This window comes from Myotis daubentonii, chromosome 17 (assembly GCF_963259705.1).
Source record: "Myotis daubentonii chromosome 17, mMyoDau2.1, whole genome shotgun sequence".
NCBI classification, from domain to species: Eukaryota; Metazoa; Chordata; class Mammalia; order Chiroptera; family Vespertilionidae; genus Myotis; species Myotis daubentonii.
In genome coordinates this window covers 40,718,225-40,736,734 of record NC_081856.1, presented here as the reverse complement: position 1 = coordinate 40,736,734, position 18,510 = coordinate 40,718,225, and the positions used below count along the sequence as shown (strand labels likewise).

Sequence of the window (18,510 nt, the reverse complement as noted above, 5' to 3'; positions counted from 1 at the left end):
GACGAATGCAAGTGAAGTGAGCTACATGCCGTGAGTGCATGAGCATGCAGGGTATGAAAGGAGGGTATGAAAGGAGGCAGATCAGAAGAAGCTTTCTGCTCCAGAGGTTGAGCAGGAACACCGGAGCCAGACCCCTGGGGTCAGAACTCAGATCTGCCACTCACCCCCGGGCCCAATTACATAATCACCGGTCTCAGTTTGCGCACACGTAAATGGGGTAAATAATATACCAGTCTCAAAGGGTTGCCCGCCCCGCAAAGGTCATGCTTCCTCCCGTCGGTGTCTTTGTCCCCACACCTTCCTTGGTTTCCCCTTCCCAAGTGGTTTCAACAAGTTACGTTTACCACGCACCATACAAACCCATGAATTAGATAACATTACTAGGTAACATGCTCAAGAAGCGAATCGCTCCGGTACCTCATCCTAAAAAAAAAAAAGAACTCAATTCCTAGTGCACGGTAAACGCGCGGTGAGCATTTATGGAATTAACGTCAAGTGGACGGGCAGGAAAATGTGAACCAGCTACAATGAACCCGTAAGGCTATGACTCAGAAAACGGGGCTGCCCGAGCCAAGCCCCGAGGGGAGAAGGCCGTGCAGAAGGGGAGACCGGGACCGATCCGCAGGAACCTGAAGACGTGGGATCACGTTAGGCATGAGGAATGGGGGCGCTGACACTCGCGGGGGCGAACCGGACTCCGCCATCGCCTGGCTGAGCGGGAGACTCCACCCCCCGCGGAGCAGGGCCGCCCGCCCCGCTCTCCCGGGCCTCCCAGCCCCGCCCCCTTCGGAGATCGGCCCGCCCCTCTCTCCCGGGCCTCCCAGCCCCGCCCCCTTCGGAGATCGGCCCGCCCCTCTCCCGGGTCTCCCAGCCCCGCCCCCTTCGGCGGCCGGAGCTGCGGCTGCGCTGGAGCGCGCGCGGGGGCGGGAGGGCGCGCGCCGCGGTCAGCTGACTGCCCCGGCTGGCACGTGACTCGCTCCTCGGGCGCTGGGGTCCTGGAAGCCGTGAGGCCCGAGCTTAGGTCCGGGAAGGGATGGAGCGCTGAGCCCTTAACGTCTGCCAGGCCGTCCGCCTCCGCACCTGTTTCTGCCACCACATCCTCGTTGGACACCTGCCTGGGTCAGTGAGCGATGGCGACCCGGGGTGGGCGTCCCGGCCGGGCTGGAGCTGGCGTGGCGGTCGCCGGATGGGATGGATGGATGGGGGCGGGCGCGGGGCCCGGGGCTGTGGCGTTGGCGCCGGCTTGGGTGGCTGTGACTGGTTTCTCGGCACCGGTTCTTCGTCATCTTAGGCCCAGGCTCTGCCCCTTAAGAAGAGGAAGGAGGGAAAAAGAAAGGACGCGACGAGGGTACTCAATGGCAGAGGCGAAAAGGAGAAACGCTGCGGGCCTGGGACATTTCCCCTTGGAGGAGGGAGGGGGTGTCCAGGGTACCCACGCCCCCTTGGTTGAGGGGGATGAAGGTGAGTGGCCCAGGGGAGGACCCGGGGTGGTGTGTGTGAGGTCACCGCGAGCGAGAGAGCCCTCGCTGGGTGTAGGGGCGTGAAGGGGGGCGGGTGTTGATGGCAGTTTGAAGGGTTTGCGAGCCGGGGGCCCTCACCGAGGACTCGGGGTCCTTGCAGGCATGGGGAGAGCAAGAATCCAGAGAATTCAAACCATTCATTAGGATGGGGGAAGGGTGGGCAAGAGCCTCCTGGAAAGGAGCTCGAGGGGAGAGTCACGTAAGGCAGATTGAATCACCTGGGAAACAGGCGTTGGGGGAAGCGCATATTCTCTTCCGAGGAAAAACGGGGTGTGTCCGGGGGGGCGGGGGAAGACCTCAGTGAGCGCGCGGTCCTTAGTGGGGTGTGAACAGGGCAGCCTGAGGAGCTGGCACCCGTGTCGGGGAGATAAGTCACGGACATGACGCGGTGAGATTCTGTGCAATTAAAAGAAAGAGTGCTGAGTGCTGGGGCATGGTGGAGCAGGGACGGGCGAATGAATGGACGGGCACTACCACGAAATATCCCGGAGGAGATGGAGAGACACGGGGGGAACTTGCTTGGCCGGGAAAGCCACAGGATTTGAAGGCCTGAAGGTGAGGGAAGGGGTGCTTCTAGGAGCGTCCAAAGCCCAGTTTGGTGGATTGGAATTGCGGAGAAGTGGGAAGGAAAGTTGGGGGTCAGGTCACGCAGACTTTTCAATGCTTTCTTTACTTATTCATTCAACTACTACAGGCTCAGCTATATATATACCAGGCACTGTGTTGGTCCTAGGATTTAGAAAACACACAGGGTCTCATAGGGCTTACAGTCAAGCAGAGGACATGCTTTTGAGTCTGAAATTTGCTTTGGAGGAATAACCGAGGGTGATCTGTAAGCGTGTGTAAAGGACATAGCCTTTACAGAAGGTTCAAAGAAGGCTTTTTGGAGGCCATGACTTTTGGACTTAATGCCCGAAAAGGAGGTTAAGGTGTAAGGGGAAACATTCCCGGCTGAGGGGGCAGCAAATGTTAATGCCCTGAGATGTGAGGAAGAATAAAGCTTCTGAGAAGTGGTAGGGGGACTCGCAAGGCTGAACCTGGAGGGAGCCACGTAAGGCAGGCAGGTGGGGGAAGCCGGCGGTCAGGCCCAGCAGGGCTTTTATTCCCAAAAGCAGAGGGAAGCCAGAGAAGGTTATAGGCAGTGAAGTGAGTCGACATGGATTTGAAAAGAAAATTTTGTTGAGAATGTGGAGGATGCAAAAGTGAATGAAGAGAGATCATCTCAGAAGGGCGTTGTACTTTCACCAAGAGATGGCAAAGCAGTTTAAACTTTCCTGCAGGAAGTGAAGAGCCTCCTCTGAAAGACTGGAAGGCCAGACACCTTATCTCTTCCAAAAGGTAGTTAAGGAGAATGCTGTATAAACTTTTAGAGATTTAGGGGCTAAGATTTGGGGAGGGAAAGGATGACTCTATTTGCATCCTTCACTGCGGGTTATTATAACTACCTGTACCCCTAAGCAGCCCTGAAGTACAGGGGGTAGGGGGGTGGGGGAGCTGGATCGTTTTGTGGTTGACTCCTTTGCAAAAATCTGTTTTGGCTTTCCAATTTTATCCTTTGGTAATGTTATCTTCCAAAATATCTTCTATGGAACAGTAGTCAGTCACAGGGAGGACTCAGTTACCTTTCATGTTTATTCTCACAGGCCTTTGAGGGAAGTAGATGAAAATGCTATTCACTGTATAAATAGGAACCGATCTTGGACTTTGGAACTAAGAAACAGATATAGTGATTAGTCCAAGTCTAGCATAACTTCCACAGTAGCTGGTCTATTGTTCCTGCTGACTACCTACACAGTACTTACCACAATCCCATCTAGAGAGAAGGGTGAGTTTCTTGAAACTGCACTGTAATCTGTGGTTCAGAACTTTGGGTGAACTTTTTCTGGTAGGATAGCTCCAGGGGATTGGCAGCTGGTTAAAAACTGTTTTCTGTAAGCTTGAGTAAAGCTATTCAGTTTACAGTTTAGTTGGAGGTAATAACAAACAGCAAGCTGAAAGTGCTCAGGTTGTCAGTCAGGGTTATTTTGTCAATAAGCAAGTCTCACATTTTGCTGAAGACTGAGCCTCAGGGTTGTCTCAGAATTCCCGGATCTTTTTCTCTTTTGGTATGTCTTGCAGGGACTAGCCTAGATAAAATGTAAAGAAACGGTACTTGGGGTCTGACTAAAATAAATGCTGAGAGCTAGGTGACTAAAGTAATTCTGCTTTTAAAACTGTGCCGGATATGCTCATTTTTATTTTTTGGCATATTAGTCAGGAGCCTCATATAAATTTGTTTTTATAACTAAAAAGAAACTTCTGGCTTCAGAAATCTCATTCTCTGACCCCCCCCCCCCCCCCAACTTGTGAAATAATCCATTGGCCAAAAAGCAAAACTGGAATACCAGAATAAACCTTTGCAATAGGCTCTCCTTATAGTCCATCAGCCCCTAAACCAGCCGTGGGCAAACTACGGCCCGTGGGCCGGATCCAGCCCGTTTGAAACGAATAAAACTATTGAAAAAAAAGACCGTACCCTTTTATGTAATGATGTTTACTTTGAATTTATATTAGTTCATACAAACACTCCATCCATGCTTTTGTTCCGGCCCTCCGGTCCAGTTTAAGAACCCATTGTGGCCCTCGAGTCAAAAAGTTTGCCCACCCCTGCCCTAAACAGTCTTTTGAACTTAAGTCTGTTCAGGCGGAACTAGGTTTTGTAACTAAGTATTCTTAGTTAAGTTTTGTTCTTGTCTATATTCTGATCTGTCTGCAATAGTATATCTCTTTCACTCTTTGGATGTGGATTTTTATACAATTTTAGTTGTAATCTAATTCATATTAAATTCCCATTTCAATGATACTTTTAAGACATAGTAGAAACCATTAGCATAATGCCCTTGGAAAGATATGCTGTGTCTGGTCGACCAGTCGGCTGTTTAACCAATCAAAGCGTTATATGCTAATGATATGCTAAGGTCGCTCAATTGCTCGCTATGATGTGCACTGACCACTAGGGGGCAGACAGTTGACTGGTCGGCCAGTCGCTCTGACTGGTAGGTTAGCTTGCTGCTGGGGTTAGCTGATCAGGACTGAGCGACATACCCTGGAGCCTTCCCTCGGACTGTCCCTGGCTAGCCAACCTTCCGTGTCCCTCCCTGGTCCCCCTCGTGCACCGGTGGGGTCCCTCGGCCTGGCCTGCACCCTCTCGCAATCTGGGACCGCTCAGGGGATGTCAGAGAGCCGTTTTGGCCTGATCCCGCAGGCCAGGCCAAGGGACCCCGCTGGTGCACGAATTCGTGTACCGGGTCTCTAGTTTGAAAATAAAATGCCAGATAAGCCCTGCAGGGGTGTTTGGTGGTTAGAGACCAGATCCTGCTCAACAAAGGATCTCGGGTTTGTTTCAGGTCAAGGGCATGTAACTGGGTTGCAGGTTCAGTCCCGGTCCCCAGTTGGGGTGGCTGTGGGAGGCAATCAATCAACCAATCGATGTGCCTCTCTCACATTGATGTCTCTCTCCCTCTCCTTGTTCCTTTCTCCCTCCCCTCCCTCCCCTTCCTCTTTCCCCTTTCCTTTCACTCTAAAAATCAATGGAAAAAATACCCTCTGGTGAGGATTAACAACAGCAAAAATGGTGTTATATAAAATGAGACTGATGTACCTTTTAAGGTATTTTAAGGCAACTATCAATGAATATGAAGTTACTTGTAAATTAAGCTCATTAACAGGTGGGTTAACTTTACCATGAAAGATTATTATTTTTATGAATCAGCCTATAGTTTAGTGTTTTTCTGTGGGTGCTATTGGCATTTGGGATAGACCCTTATTTAGCCCTTACCCACTCATTGCTGATATTGACCCTCATGATAGAGGTACCATTTGGTTGTAAAACCCTATATGTGGTGCCATCATATTTGTTGGACAGATACCTGAGTGCTTGTTAGTGACAGGCAGTCTCCTAGATGTTGAGGATATAGAAGTTAAGAGTAGTATTTTAATAAACAAGCATGTAAAATGTATGCAGTTGCTAGCAGTGTGACCTTGGGCAAGTAATTTCATTCACTTCTCTCCTTTGCAGGTGGGGGTGGTGATAACATTTTGAAAGAATTAAGCACAAAATTGCTTGGCGTAATAAAGTGCTTATTATATAGTACATATTCAATAAGTGATTGCCATTACCAGTAAAAAAGGGAAGTAACATGTTGGGAGCCATGAGTGTAGACTCAGGGAACCCCCTGGCATGGAAGGCATTGTTTGCTCCCTGGGTCACTGCTGAGTTGCCCGAGGCAGAGAGGAAGTGTCTGGGAACTCAGAAGGTTCCAATGATGACTTCAGTAATAGGTGTACAGTGCCCTCCTTTGCCATGCCTACCAATTTTTCTGGCCTTCCCAGAAATTACAAGAAATTTTCTGCCATTTAAAATCCCCTGTATTCTGTCCTCCATAAATTAAATAAAATTGTGCATTTTTTGAATAAAAAAAGAGTTTAACCAGATTTTGTTTTGCCCTGTACTCAATTTTATGTATCATACTAGAGGCCTGGTGCACAAAATTCATGCAAAGGGGGTAGAGGGGGGTTAGAGGGGGTCCCTCAGCCTGACCTGCACCCTCTTGCAATGGGGGACCGCTGGCTCCTAACAGCTCGCCTGCCTACCTGCCTGATTGCCCCTAACCCCTCTGTCTGCCTGATCGCTCCCAACTGCTCGCCTGCCTGCCTGCCTAATTGCCCCTAACTGCTCTGCCTGCCTGATCGCCCGTAACTGTTTGACTGCCTGCCTGCCTGCCTGATTGCCCAACCACCTCTGCCTCAGCCCCCACCACCGCAGCTTTGTCAGGAAGGACGTCCGGAAGGTCGTTCGGTTATCTGGTTTAATTAGCATATTACACTTCTATTGTTATAGATTGCTTTCACTTTTTTAAAGTTTGTAAGCTTCCACAGACAGCATGCAATAAGGCAGTTGATATATATAAAGTTTCTAAACAACAGAGCACAAAAATCATTTATGTAATACAGGGCTAACAGTAGTGTGTGATTCTTGGTAATGGTGATATGACTTTCAGCCATCTTATTAAAGAATATTTGCTATTTGTTGTAACATTCACTAATCACTATATAACCACAGAAATGCCTGTTTTAGTACAGTGGTTCTGAAACTGAACCAATCATCTGAATTACCTGAGGGACATAACAAGAAAATAGAAAAAAAGAAGTTTTAAATCTCGACCAATATAGATTCATGGTATAAAGGAACGGAAAAAGATCCTGGATATCATAATCCAATCCTTTCATTTTACAAATGAAATTTATGCAGACAGTGATACACAGAACTGAGATTCGATTCCAAGTCTTCATAGTCTCAGTGCAGTTCTCTGGCCTTAACAGTATGCTCCCTGAAGTTCACTTGTGGGTTTTCTCTGGCTGTAATTCCTGGTGAGATAGGCTGTTAACTAGCTTTGATCTCATGCTTCAGACATAGATAGCTACTGCTAACCAGCTTTTCCTTCTCTTTGGTATTATCACTGGAGTTCTTCGTTGCCACACCATTTAATGAGTGGTCTCTAAACTTTTCAGTGTTTTCAAGTGTGAGGTTAGAATACTTTTTAAAAAGTATTTTGTTGTTTTTGTGTGTGTTTATATGTATTTTATTTAAAAATTAAGAAATAGCTGAAACCGGTTTGGCTCAGTGGATAGAGCGTCGGCCTGCGGACTGAAGGGTCCCAGGTTCGATTCCGGTCAGGGGCATGTACCTGGGTTGCGGGCACATCCCCAGTGGGAGATGTGCAGGAGGCAGCTGATCGATGTTTCTCTCTCATCGATGTTTCTAACTCTCTATCGCTCTCCCTTCCTCTCTGTAAAAAATCAATAAAATATATTTAAAAAAAAAATTAAGAAATAGAAATATACAGAAAGGTTGTAAATAAACATTTTTAATCCATTTCCAGGAGGTAATATTTAACAGTTTTAAAAATTTAATGTTTATACCAATACATATCTTTGTTTCCTTAAAGTTGGGCTAAAATGTGTGCACATAATTTGGCTATCGATAAATATTGACAAACTGCCTTTCAGAAATTGTCCTCCCTTTTTTTAAAAAAATATATTTTTATTGATTTCAGAGAGGAAGAGAAAAGGAGAGAGAGAGATAGAAACATTGATGATGAGAGAGAATCATTGATCTGCTGCCTCCTGCACACCCCCTACTACTTACTGGGGATCCAGCACAACCCGAGCATGTGCCCTTGACTGGAATCAAACCGGGACCCTTCAGCCCACAGGCCGATGCTCTATCCACTGAGCCAAACCAGCTAGGGCTGTCCTCCCTTTTTAATCACAACATTTTTGGGGGGTCTCATGTGATAAAATTTTAAATTAAGAATATATTAATGATGGCAAGTTACATCTTTATTAACACTTTTAAATGAATTTATATTTTATTAGTTATGATACCATGCCATACATTGGCACATTAATGACACATATGTGCATGTGCGGGACATTTGTTCAAGCTGCATCTGTTCTTTTTATATTTAAGAAAATGAACATTTTTCGTCCTTATTACCAAAGCAGTACATGTTCATTGGTGTGCTTCATTCTTCACAAACACAGTATTACTATAGTCTTTCAGCCTAGACTTGTTACATTTTTCATGTCCTGTTGTTGTTACTCCTGTTTTTTGTTAAATGTTAAAATATGGGACTGAGAGAGGCTGGGAGGTTGTGGCCGGATTCTTACGTAGAAACAAACAGCAATTAGATAGCAAAACCCAAAAACTCAAGAAAAATTCATACAACAAAACTGGATAAGACTTCAATGTTTGGCCACAATGAAATAACTGGCAACATATTTTCTTTCCATAAACAACTAGAAAACAACAAAATATATGAAAAAACTGCTTCCAGATCTTGGATAACAGGTAGTATAGGAACTGAGAGGAAACAGGTGAAGCGAGCTCTATAATCCCTCCATCTTTCTGCCTGGAGCCACTCTCTTGACCCTGGTTTGGGAAGGGGAAATCAAGCAAAGCATGTTGTCATGCTGAGTTGAGGAGACTGGAGTTGGGGGAGGCTTGTCTGGCTGGAATTTGCACGTCGGATTGGCAGAGAGGAGGGAGGTAGACAGAAACCTGTTCAGGTATCTCTGCACAGGGGCCAGCAAAAATCCCTTGAGAGCTTTAAGCTGAATAATTTCTAGGGTTCCTGGGGCCAAGAGGCATTGGGATACTTTCTTAAATACCTGGAGCATTCAGTAGGATCCCCAGAAGCTCAGCTCTTGGTAGTAGAGCTAGAGTAGTCCTAGAGTGCCACCTTAGACACATCTGAACAGTTTAAAAACAAGCTTTGAATGGATCATGCTCGGGTGGGCAAACTTTTTGACTCGAGGGCCACAATGGGTTCTTAAACTGGACCGGAGGGCCGGAACAAAAGCATGGATGGAGTGTTTGTGTGAACTAATACATGTTAACACTGCTGCTGGTGAAGGAGCGGAGGGGAGAGCAAGAGAACCCTCCGCTCTTTCGGCTCCGCGGGCCGGATAGAACAGCCGAACGGGCCGGATCCGGCCCGCAGGCTGTAGTTTGCCCACGGCTGATCATGCTGATTCTCAAGTGACTTGACTGCTTGTCAAAGCAAAATACAACATTCTTTAAAAAGGAAGACAAGCCCTGGCCAGTTGGCTCAGTGGTAGGAGCATCATCCATACACTGAAAGGTTGTGGGTTCGATTACTGGTCAGGGCACTTACCTAGATTGTGGGTTCGATTTAATCAATGTTTCTCTCTCCCTCTCCCTCCCTTTCCCTCTTTGCCTTCTTTCTGAAAAAAAAAAAAAGATAAAATCCAGTGAGCAACACTAATAACATTATAAATTATGAATATTCTTAGTGATTTAACAGAAAACATGAGCATTGTTAGGAAAGAAATGGAAAGTGTAAAAATATGGAACTTATAAAGCTTAAAAATACATCTAAAGTGGGAAAAATTCACTTTATGAGATGAATAGCAGATTATTCTAAGGAAAGGGTCAGCAAATGGAAAGATACAGCAAGAATATCCAAACTGAAGCACAAAGAACAAACAAAACAGCTAAAAAAATGACTAGAAGCTCATTGACGTGTGGGACAATAGCAGGTAGTTTAACATGTAACTTCTATCTCAAAAGAAGTGAAAGGGAAGCAGAAAAAATTTTGAAGAAAATAATGGATGAAATATTTCCAAATTTGATGAAAACTATAAACACAGATTCAAGAAGCTCATGAAGTCCAAGCAAGATAAATCTTTGTGACCTTGGGGTAGGCACGTTTTTCTTATGCTCAGAAAGTATATTCAGGGTTGGGCAAAGTAGGTTTACAATTTTTCATATGGAGAACAATATAATAATACATAATCCTATCTAATAATAGACAAACATGGTAATTGACCGTACCTTCACTACGCTTCCCATCAGCTAATTTGCATACTGCAGGCAGGGCTGGCCAGTGCCAGACGCCATCCGGGCCCCATGTGCAGCCCTGGGCGGCCGGGTTTAGGCGGCACGATTGCGTCACCTAAGCCCCGCCCCAGCCGGGACCCCCGTGTGCCGCCTAAGCCCCGCTGCCAGCTGGGACCCCATGGCGATCCCAGAGCAGGCAAGTGCGGAGGGCGGCCGCCCCTAGGTGGGCCTGCTCCTGGGATCGCCATGGCAATCCCAGAGCAGGAAAGTTCCCCACAGGCAGCACCCAGCAGGGCCTGCCCCTGGTCTCTGCAGTGATCCGGTAATCCATGAGCAGGAAAGCACAGCCTGCAGGCAGCACCCCACCCTGGCCACAGCTCAAGGGAAAGAAAAACATGCAGTGGAGGCCAGGAGCCTGAGAGATCAACACAGAGGGGTGCCTGCTCCAAGCCTCCATGGTGTGGCTGGGGGCAGGCCCCCAGCAGACACACACACACACACACACACACACACACACACACACACACATATACACACAGAGCACCTGCTTTGAGCCTCCAATGCGGCAGGCCCCCAGCGGGGACACACACACACACACACACACACACACACACACACACAGGACGCCTGCTCTGAGCCTCTGCTGACAGACTGTGGCCGTCAGTAGGACATCCACTGAGGGCTCCTGGACTGTGAGAGGGGCAGGCTGGGTTGAGGGAACCCCCCCGCCCCCCCCTCCCGCCCCCAGTGCATGAATTTTGTGCACTGAGCCTCTAGTAATACAATAATAAACTTTCAGGTACTCAAAACTGTAAACTTCCTTTTGCCCCACTCTGTATTATAAAATAAACTGATATATTAGACATCCCAATTGAAAACTTCACAGAACTCCGTGTTCGTGAGCATGTGGAACAACTGGAACTTGTATATCTTGCTAATGGAATATAAAATGTTATAACTATTTTGGAAAACAGTTTGGCAGCTTCTTATAAAGTTAAATATATGCTAATTAGTCAACTCAGAAATTTCATTTTAAGATGTCTATCCGAAAGAAATTAATAAATATTTTTACAAAAAACTTTGTAGAGGAATGTTCATAGCACCCTTGTTGTTAATGGCCCCAAACCAGTAACAATCCAAATTTCCATCAACAGATGAATAGATAAGCAAACTAGTACATTTATGTAATGGAATACTAAGCAATAAACAGAATGAACTGCTGATACACTCAGCATGGACAAAGGTCAGACATGCTGAGCGGAAGAAGCCAGGGACAAAAGAGTACATAATGTATGCTTCCATGAATTTGCAATGAAATTCTAGATCAGGCAGAACAGAAGTCATCCATAGTGTGACACAAAGCGGATTAGCATCTGCCCAGGGCTGGCATGGGGTAGGGACTGATTGGGACTGGGTAGGAGGGAAGGCTTTGGGATGACAGAAATGTTCTTAAATTTGGTTTTAGTGCTAGTTATACAGATACAGTGGGGCCTTGACTTACGAGTTTAATTCGTTCCGTGATGGAGCTCGTAACTCAAATTACTCGTATGTCAAATCAGTTGTGAACGAGTGAGACACGTGATGCTGGGCTGATGCTGTGGCGTTCACTGTGATGTTCGCTGCGCCAACTAGCGGTGGGGTATCTGAAGCTGGCTTGTAACCCTAATTTTAGCTCGCAACTCAAAGCAAAAAATCGGCCGAGAGATGGCTCGTATCTCGAAAAACTCGTTAGTCGGGACACTTGTAAGTCAAGGCCCCACCGTATATGTGTTTGTCAATAACTCATGAAACTACTCTTATAATGAGTATATTTTATTGTATATAAATTATATTTCAGTAAAGTTGATTTTTGACACTTTTATGTGAAGATACAATTATAAGCCAGGTACTTTATATTATCTCATTTAACCCTTACAATTATTTATTCATTTGAGAATATTCAACATAAACTTTTTGAGGCTCTACATACCAGCTTTCTGTGCCAGGTACTGCAGATATAGTTGTGAGCGAAATCTATCAGTGTTTCCACTTACCCTAATGGGCAGTTTATTTGAAAGAGAAACATTAATAAACAGTGCCCCTTGGGAAGGTGCTATGAGAGCATATAAAACATTTATCTTTAGCATATATGTTCTTGTGACACATTACATGAATACATATGTGGTCTGTGCCTTGGTTTCTTCATTTGCAACTACTACCCATCTGATAGGGTTGTTTTAAAAATACTAAGTGACTTAATACCTGTAAAGTGTTTTGACTGGTGCTAGTAGACAGGAAGTGCCCAGGAAGTATTGGCTGCTTTCTTGATGACATTTGACAGTTCTAGTTGTCGCCTGGACTGACTCAGGAAACACTGGAGTATGACCAGGTTTGGGGGACGAGATTATGAGTTTGATGAGAAATGTTGGGTTTTAGGTGCTTTTGAGACACCCCAGTGAAGCTATCCTGTAAGCGGTTGTGGGGACTTGCTAGGTACAGCTCTAGAAGCAGTGGAGGGGCCTGGGCTGGAGATAGAAATTTGGGAGAGTGTTCAGCATCTAGACTGAAGTTGCCTTGAGTGTAGAGAGAAAAACTGTTTATGCACACATCCATACCTACATATAACAGACTGAGACCTAGATGTGAGTCTTGAGGAACTCCAGCATTTAATTGGTATGCCTTTTTAATCATTTCCTCTTTAGTATGATTTGCTGCATTTGTTCCTGTCTTCCAAAATACAAGCTGAAACAAAAGGAAATAATTAGGAATAAAAACAGAAGTCCAGGTTCTTGGTGAGATGGACACCAATTTTCACTCTGCTTACATGCAGCCGAGAGAAGGGAAATGTGTTTAGCAACATGGATTTCATTTTCTAACCCAAAAAAAGCATATACATTGACCTGCAACGAAAACTTTTGTTTGGAACTGAGCTTAAATTGTTCTTAAATTTCAAGAAGAGTTTTTTTATGTGACTTGCATAGATGATAGGATAAAAGTGAACATTGTTTCAAGACAGAGAAAACAGGGATTTTGCAAAAGACTTACTGATGCTGTCCTCATGGGCAGTTCTTACATTTATCCTTAGGTATTTAAGTAGCTTGTCTTTCCCATCAGGTTCTTTTTTACAGTTTGCTTTGACTAGGAGATAAAAGGACTGAAGCCATGGCTTTGCTAAAGCACAGATAAGTTTGTTTTCCTCAAGCCCTCTCTTTTATATTTTGATTGGATTCACCCTTAAAATAACAAAAGACAAAGGCTTAGTAATCTGCAACTTAACCAATTTTTAACTTATAAACTAAAATTAGGATTTGTTTTCTGAAAGCCCCTAAATAAAAAATGATTACATATTTTTCTTGGTCCTTATTTTCCCCCTAATTAGATGTTTTGATTAATTCAGAGTCACTGTTATAATTACCCTTCATTTATTCATAAGACAACTCTTTATTAATTGTGTATGCTGGCGTTCAGGGCTTCAGGGATGAGATGATTTTGGCCCTTCAGGATTTCCCAGTATGGTGGAGTACAAAGTATGTTATTAAAAAAGAGGGAGGATAGTGTGATAAATGCATAATAGTAACATTTGTAAGATATTAAGTAAACAATATCTTTTCCATCTGGAATACTGGGAACAGCCTTTGGAATTAGGATGGGTTGGGGCAGCAGCAAATACAGTCACCCCCAGGAAGGGAGGTTGAATGGAAAGGGGAAGATCTAGATGCATCATTTTATTCATTCCTTCCAACAGCTCTGGGAGGAGATTTGTAATATTCCACTTCACAGATGTGGGAACTAGTAAGAGGAGAGAGTCAGGGTTTTAACTATGTGAGACTCCAAAGTTTGTGCTCTTGAGCGCCAGGTCTCTTGAATCTCTAATTTAAAAAAAAATTGCTTTTCTATTTGGAGGAATCATTGTTCTAGGAGATAGGATAGTATTGAAGGTTGGATGCTGCTGTTTTAGGAATGAAAACAAAAGGGAAAGGAAGCTCAGGTCCCTTTATCTAGTAGCAGAATTCACTGGGCCTACAGGGTTTTCTGACCTGGAATCAAACATGAGGTGAAAGGGTTTAAGGCTGTGTGTGGATCACTCTTCCAATAGGAGAGCTCAGGTAGGCTTAGGTGCAGAACATTCTCTCCTAGCATGACACAATAGAAATAACATGGTCTTAATAGTGCAGTACAACGAGATTTGAACCCCATTTGCTAGTTGTGTGACCTTGGTAAATGACTAACCTCTCTGAGTATTACATGCAGCCGTGGGCAAACTACGGCCCGTGGGCCGGATCCGGCCCGTTTGAAATGAATAAAACTATTGAAAAAAAAAGACCGTACCCTTTTATGTAATGATGTTTACTTTGAATTTATATTAGTTCACACAAACACTCCATCCATGCTTTTGTTCCGACCCTCCGGTCCAGTTTAAGAACCCATTGTGGCCCTCGAGTCAAAAAGTTTGCCCAGCCAGAACCGGTTTGGCTCAGTGGATAGAGCGTCGGCCTGCGGACTGAAAGGTCCCAGGTTCAATTCCGGTCAAGGGCATGTACCTGGGTTGCGGGCACATCCCCAGCGGGAGATGTGCAGGAGGCAGCTGATCGATGTTTCTCTCTCATCGATGTTTCTAACTTTCTATCTCTCTCCCTTCCTCTCTGTGAAAAATCAATAAAATATATTAAAAAAATAAAATAAAAATAAAAGTTTGCCCACCCCTGAGGGATGACGTGAGAATTAAGATAATGAATGAGAAGTGTATATAACACATATTAAGCACGGAAGAGGTCTTTGCCTCCTCAACTCCAAACAGGCTCTAGAGAAAGCTTCAGTTAAAAAATGGAACTAGAGAACATTCTATAATTTTCCTAAACATTTTTGGACTCCAGTTTATTTTAGAATTATCGTGATAATCATTTTATTTGATCTTGATAAAAGCTCAGTGAAGTAGGATAGAGCAGGTATTTATAGATGAGAAAATGGGATCCTTTTTCTAATTTATTTTTTTAAAAATTTAAGTATTTAAAAATATTCATAGAGGGAGAGAGAAACATCAATTATGAGAATAAGTTTTAAAAATATATTTTTATTGATTTCAGAGAGGAAACGAGAGAGATAGAAACATTAATAATGAGAGAGAATCATTGATTGGCTGCCACTTACACGCCACCCCCCCCACCCCCCCATGGAGCCCAAAACCAGGGCATGTGCCTGGCCAGTGTGGCTCTGTGGTTGAGTGTTGACCTATGAACCAGGAGGTTCTGATTTCTTGAAGTCCTTTGGAAACCTATTAGATGAAAAAGATTTCCTAGAACTCTTAATGGTATGATAGTGACATCTACAGTAATAGCTCATATTATTACAGTCTTTTAAGAAGCTGCAGTTTAGATAATTTAATAGTAAAATCAGTAAGGACTTAACAATTGACTATCAAAACTTCCCATTTTGGGGGAGAAAGGAGGTATAAAAATATGTGATCAACTATACTTTGTTTAACAGAATCACTTGTATAAATAATTACAATAAAACCTCAATTTTCCAAAACTACTATCACTTAGAACAGTGGTCGGCAAACCGCGGCTCGCGAGCCACATGTGGCTCTTTGGCCCCTTGAGTGTGGCTCTTCCACAAAATAGCACGTGCGGGCACGCACGTACAGTGTGATTGAAACTTCGTGGCCCATGCGCAGGAGTCGGTTTTTGGCCTGGGCGAGTCTATTTTGAAGAAGTGGCGTTAGAAGTGGGGTGTGTCCGTACGTTGGGCGATGGGAGATGCAGTGTAGGCGGGGCCGCGCGATTCATGCACGAGTTGAGTGAGCCAGTCAGTCAGCAGTCTCGATGTGCAATGGTTAGTGCTAGTCGCGTCCGCAAATTGTGCACAGGTGACAAAAGTACCTACTCGAAGCATAAAGTTACCTGTATTTTTCCAACCAGCTGCAAATCCTACAGGTATTTTTGTCATCACTTTAAGAATTGTAATTCTTTTGTGTTGGTGGCTTTATTATAAAATGAAACATTTTTTTAGATGCCCTCTTTGAGATGGCTACAAAGAAGAAGCAAAGAAAAACGGAAGACGAAAACCGTGAATTTAAAGTTGAATGTACCTACCTATATAGTTTAAGTTTAAAAAATTTGGCTCTCAAAAGAAATTTCAGTCGTTGTACTGTTGATATTTGGCTCTGTTGACTAATGAGTTTGCCGACCACTGACTTAGAAGATTGGGATTATTAAAATAAATTTAAAGATGTATTGAATTCAACTGAGAATTTAAAAGGCCAAGGTAGTCCTATAATTGGTGTTTGGGCTGAAAAAGCTAGATTGGTGAAGTGCAAGAATATTAGATTCAGGAGACCAGAGATAAGGTGATAACCAAGGCCAAAGAGGACAAAGGAAAGTGAAAAGGTGACAAGTATTGGAGCAGCTGATGTGAGGTGCCCTGGGTGTTGCAGGAGAGCACAAAGGGGATGACAGGAAAGCAGGTGATAGACCCACATCATTTCACTAGGATTTTAATTTTTAAATTAAATTAAAAATTTTGTTTTAGAGAGAGAGAGAGGACGGGAATAGAGAGAGAAAAAAAACACTGATCAGCATGCCCCTTACTGGGGATCGAGCCCGCAACCCAGGCATGTGCCCTGACTAGGAATCGAACTGGCAACCTTTTGGTGCATGGGATGACACCCAACCCACTGACCAATGCTGGCCAGGGCTCGAAAATATTTCCTAAAAAATCCTGAAACATCAAAAAGATTTGTGTTCAATATATTACACTTGGTTATAAGAGGATATAAACAGTTTAGAAAGCATATCTGCTAGGGTTAAAACAGAAAAGTTAAAAAACACAGATAAGTTGTGCTTGGAGGATTAATCTGGTAACTAGACTATTCTCTGGCTATTCCATTTGAAGTTTCATGAAACTTGTATTTTTTATAAATTTGCTAAGTATTCTATTTAATTTACCATAAATTAATTCTTGTAACAGATTTTAAGTATTTAATTTTGAAATATTTCAAGTATACAGGAAAAGTTGAAGTATTTTAGATTAATAGACATCCATGTACCCACTACCCAGTTTTAATAGGTATTACATTTTGTCATATTTACCCCAAATATTTTTTAAAGAAATAATGTCTTATATAAACAACTAAAAAAGCCCCTTTTATGTATGCTTTTGTGCTTTCTGTAAGCATATAGTTATGAACAATGTATACCATTGTATGTGAATGTATGTTGGTAATTGCTTTGGAGAACAGTTTGGCAATACCCAATAGAATTGATGTTGGTCTTTGTCAGTTATCTCATGGTACATAACAAACCACCCCAAAATTTAGTGCCTGACACAATGATTTCTTATTTCTACTGGTTCTGTGGGTTGTCTCGGTGGTTCTTCTGTTTGTTTCATCTGTGCTCATTAATGGGCCTGATTTAGCTGGGACACCGGCTGGGCAGAAAGCTTCAAGATGGTCTCACTCACGTGTTTGCCAGTTTATGCTGATTGTCAGCTACAGTGCTGTTCCTCTGCCATGTGGCCTCTTGTCTCACAATAGGCTAGACTGGCCTCCTTCCATGGTGGTCCGAGGGCAGCCATCCAGTAAACATACGTTGAAGTTTCAAGGTCTCTCATGGCCTGGGCCCTGAACTTATAATAGTGTGGCTTCCATGTGTTTTGTTGGTCAAAGCAAGCCTTCATTTTTGAGAAAATTCTACCACATTATCATACCCTTCAATTCAGCTGTTTTACTCCTCTCTGTCCTGGAGAAACTTACAAAACAGAGACATGTAGTACAAAGTTGTGCACTGCAGACTTGTTTATAATAGCCAAAAAGTAAAACAATATAACTATCTTTCAGAGGAAAATGGATAAATTTTAGTTTGCTTAAAAAATACCATATAGCATTTAAAATTAATGAACTATGTCTATATGAATCACCATGAATAATTCTAAAAATAGGTTGAGTGAAAAAGTCAGGTTGGAAAGAATATGGGTAGACTTATCCTATATAATAAAAGGGTAACATGCAAATCAACCGAACAGCGGAACAGCCGGTCGCTATGATGTGCACTGACCACCAGGGGGGAAGACGCTCAATGCAGGAGCTGTCCCCTGGTGGTCAGTGCGCTCCCACAGGGGGAGCACCGCTCAGCCAGAAGCCAGCTCAGCTCAAGGCTGGCGAGCGCAGTGGTGGTGGAGGGATACCCCCCAAGGGCTAAGGAGGGCTCCTGGACTGCCAGAGGGCACAGGCCGGGCTGAGGGACTCTCGCATGAATCTCGTGCACTGGGCCTCTGGTGTTTTTGTAATAACTTTGAAGTTTAACATTTGAAGTTTCTCGTGTAGGCTAGTGAGGATTTTGGTTTTGCTTTTGTTTTAAATCTCAGCTTATCTTTGGATGGCCTCCTTAGAACTGGTGCTTTGAGTAGCTTCCATCCTTGGACAGCCAGTTAAGTTGTACTGTTTTCTGGCCAGACCAAGTGCTTTGTCTGGTCTAGCCATCACTAACAAGTCTGTGTTTAGTTTGTTGGCCATTCGATTGTAGCTCTTTATGCAGCTTTATCAGTATTGTTGGAAAAGACACTTAGAGTACAATTCTTTACTGTCTAAACTTATGCCAGTTTATCTTCTCT

General features: G+C 44.0%; 1 protein-coding gene across 1 annotated transcript in view; it reads left to right on the top strand.

The window, feature by feature from the left end:
- The first annotated feature begins 933 nt into the window (after nucleotides 1-933).
- ATP6V1C1 (ATPase H+ transporting V1 subunit C1) overlaps nucleotides 934-18,510 on the top strand; it is a 36,561-nt gene continuing 18,984 nt past the window's right edge. The window contains exon 1 of the mRNA XM_059672003.1: nucleotides 934-1,119. The gene's annotated coding sequence lies outside the window, so the exon portion shown is untranslated. The remainder of the gene's footprint in view (nucleotides 1,120-18,510) is intronic.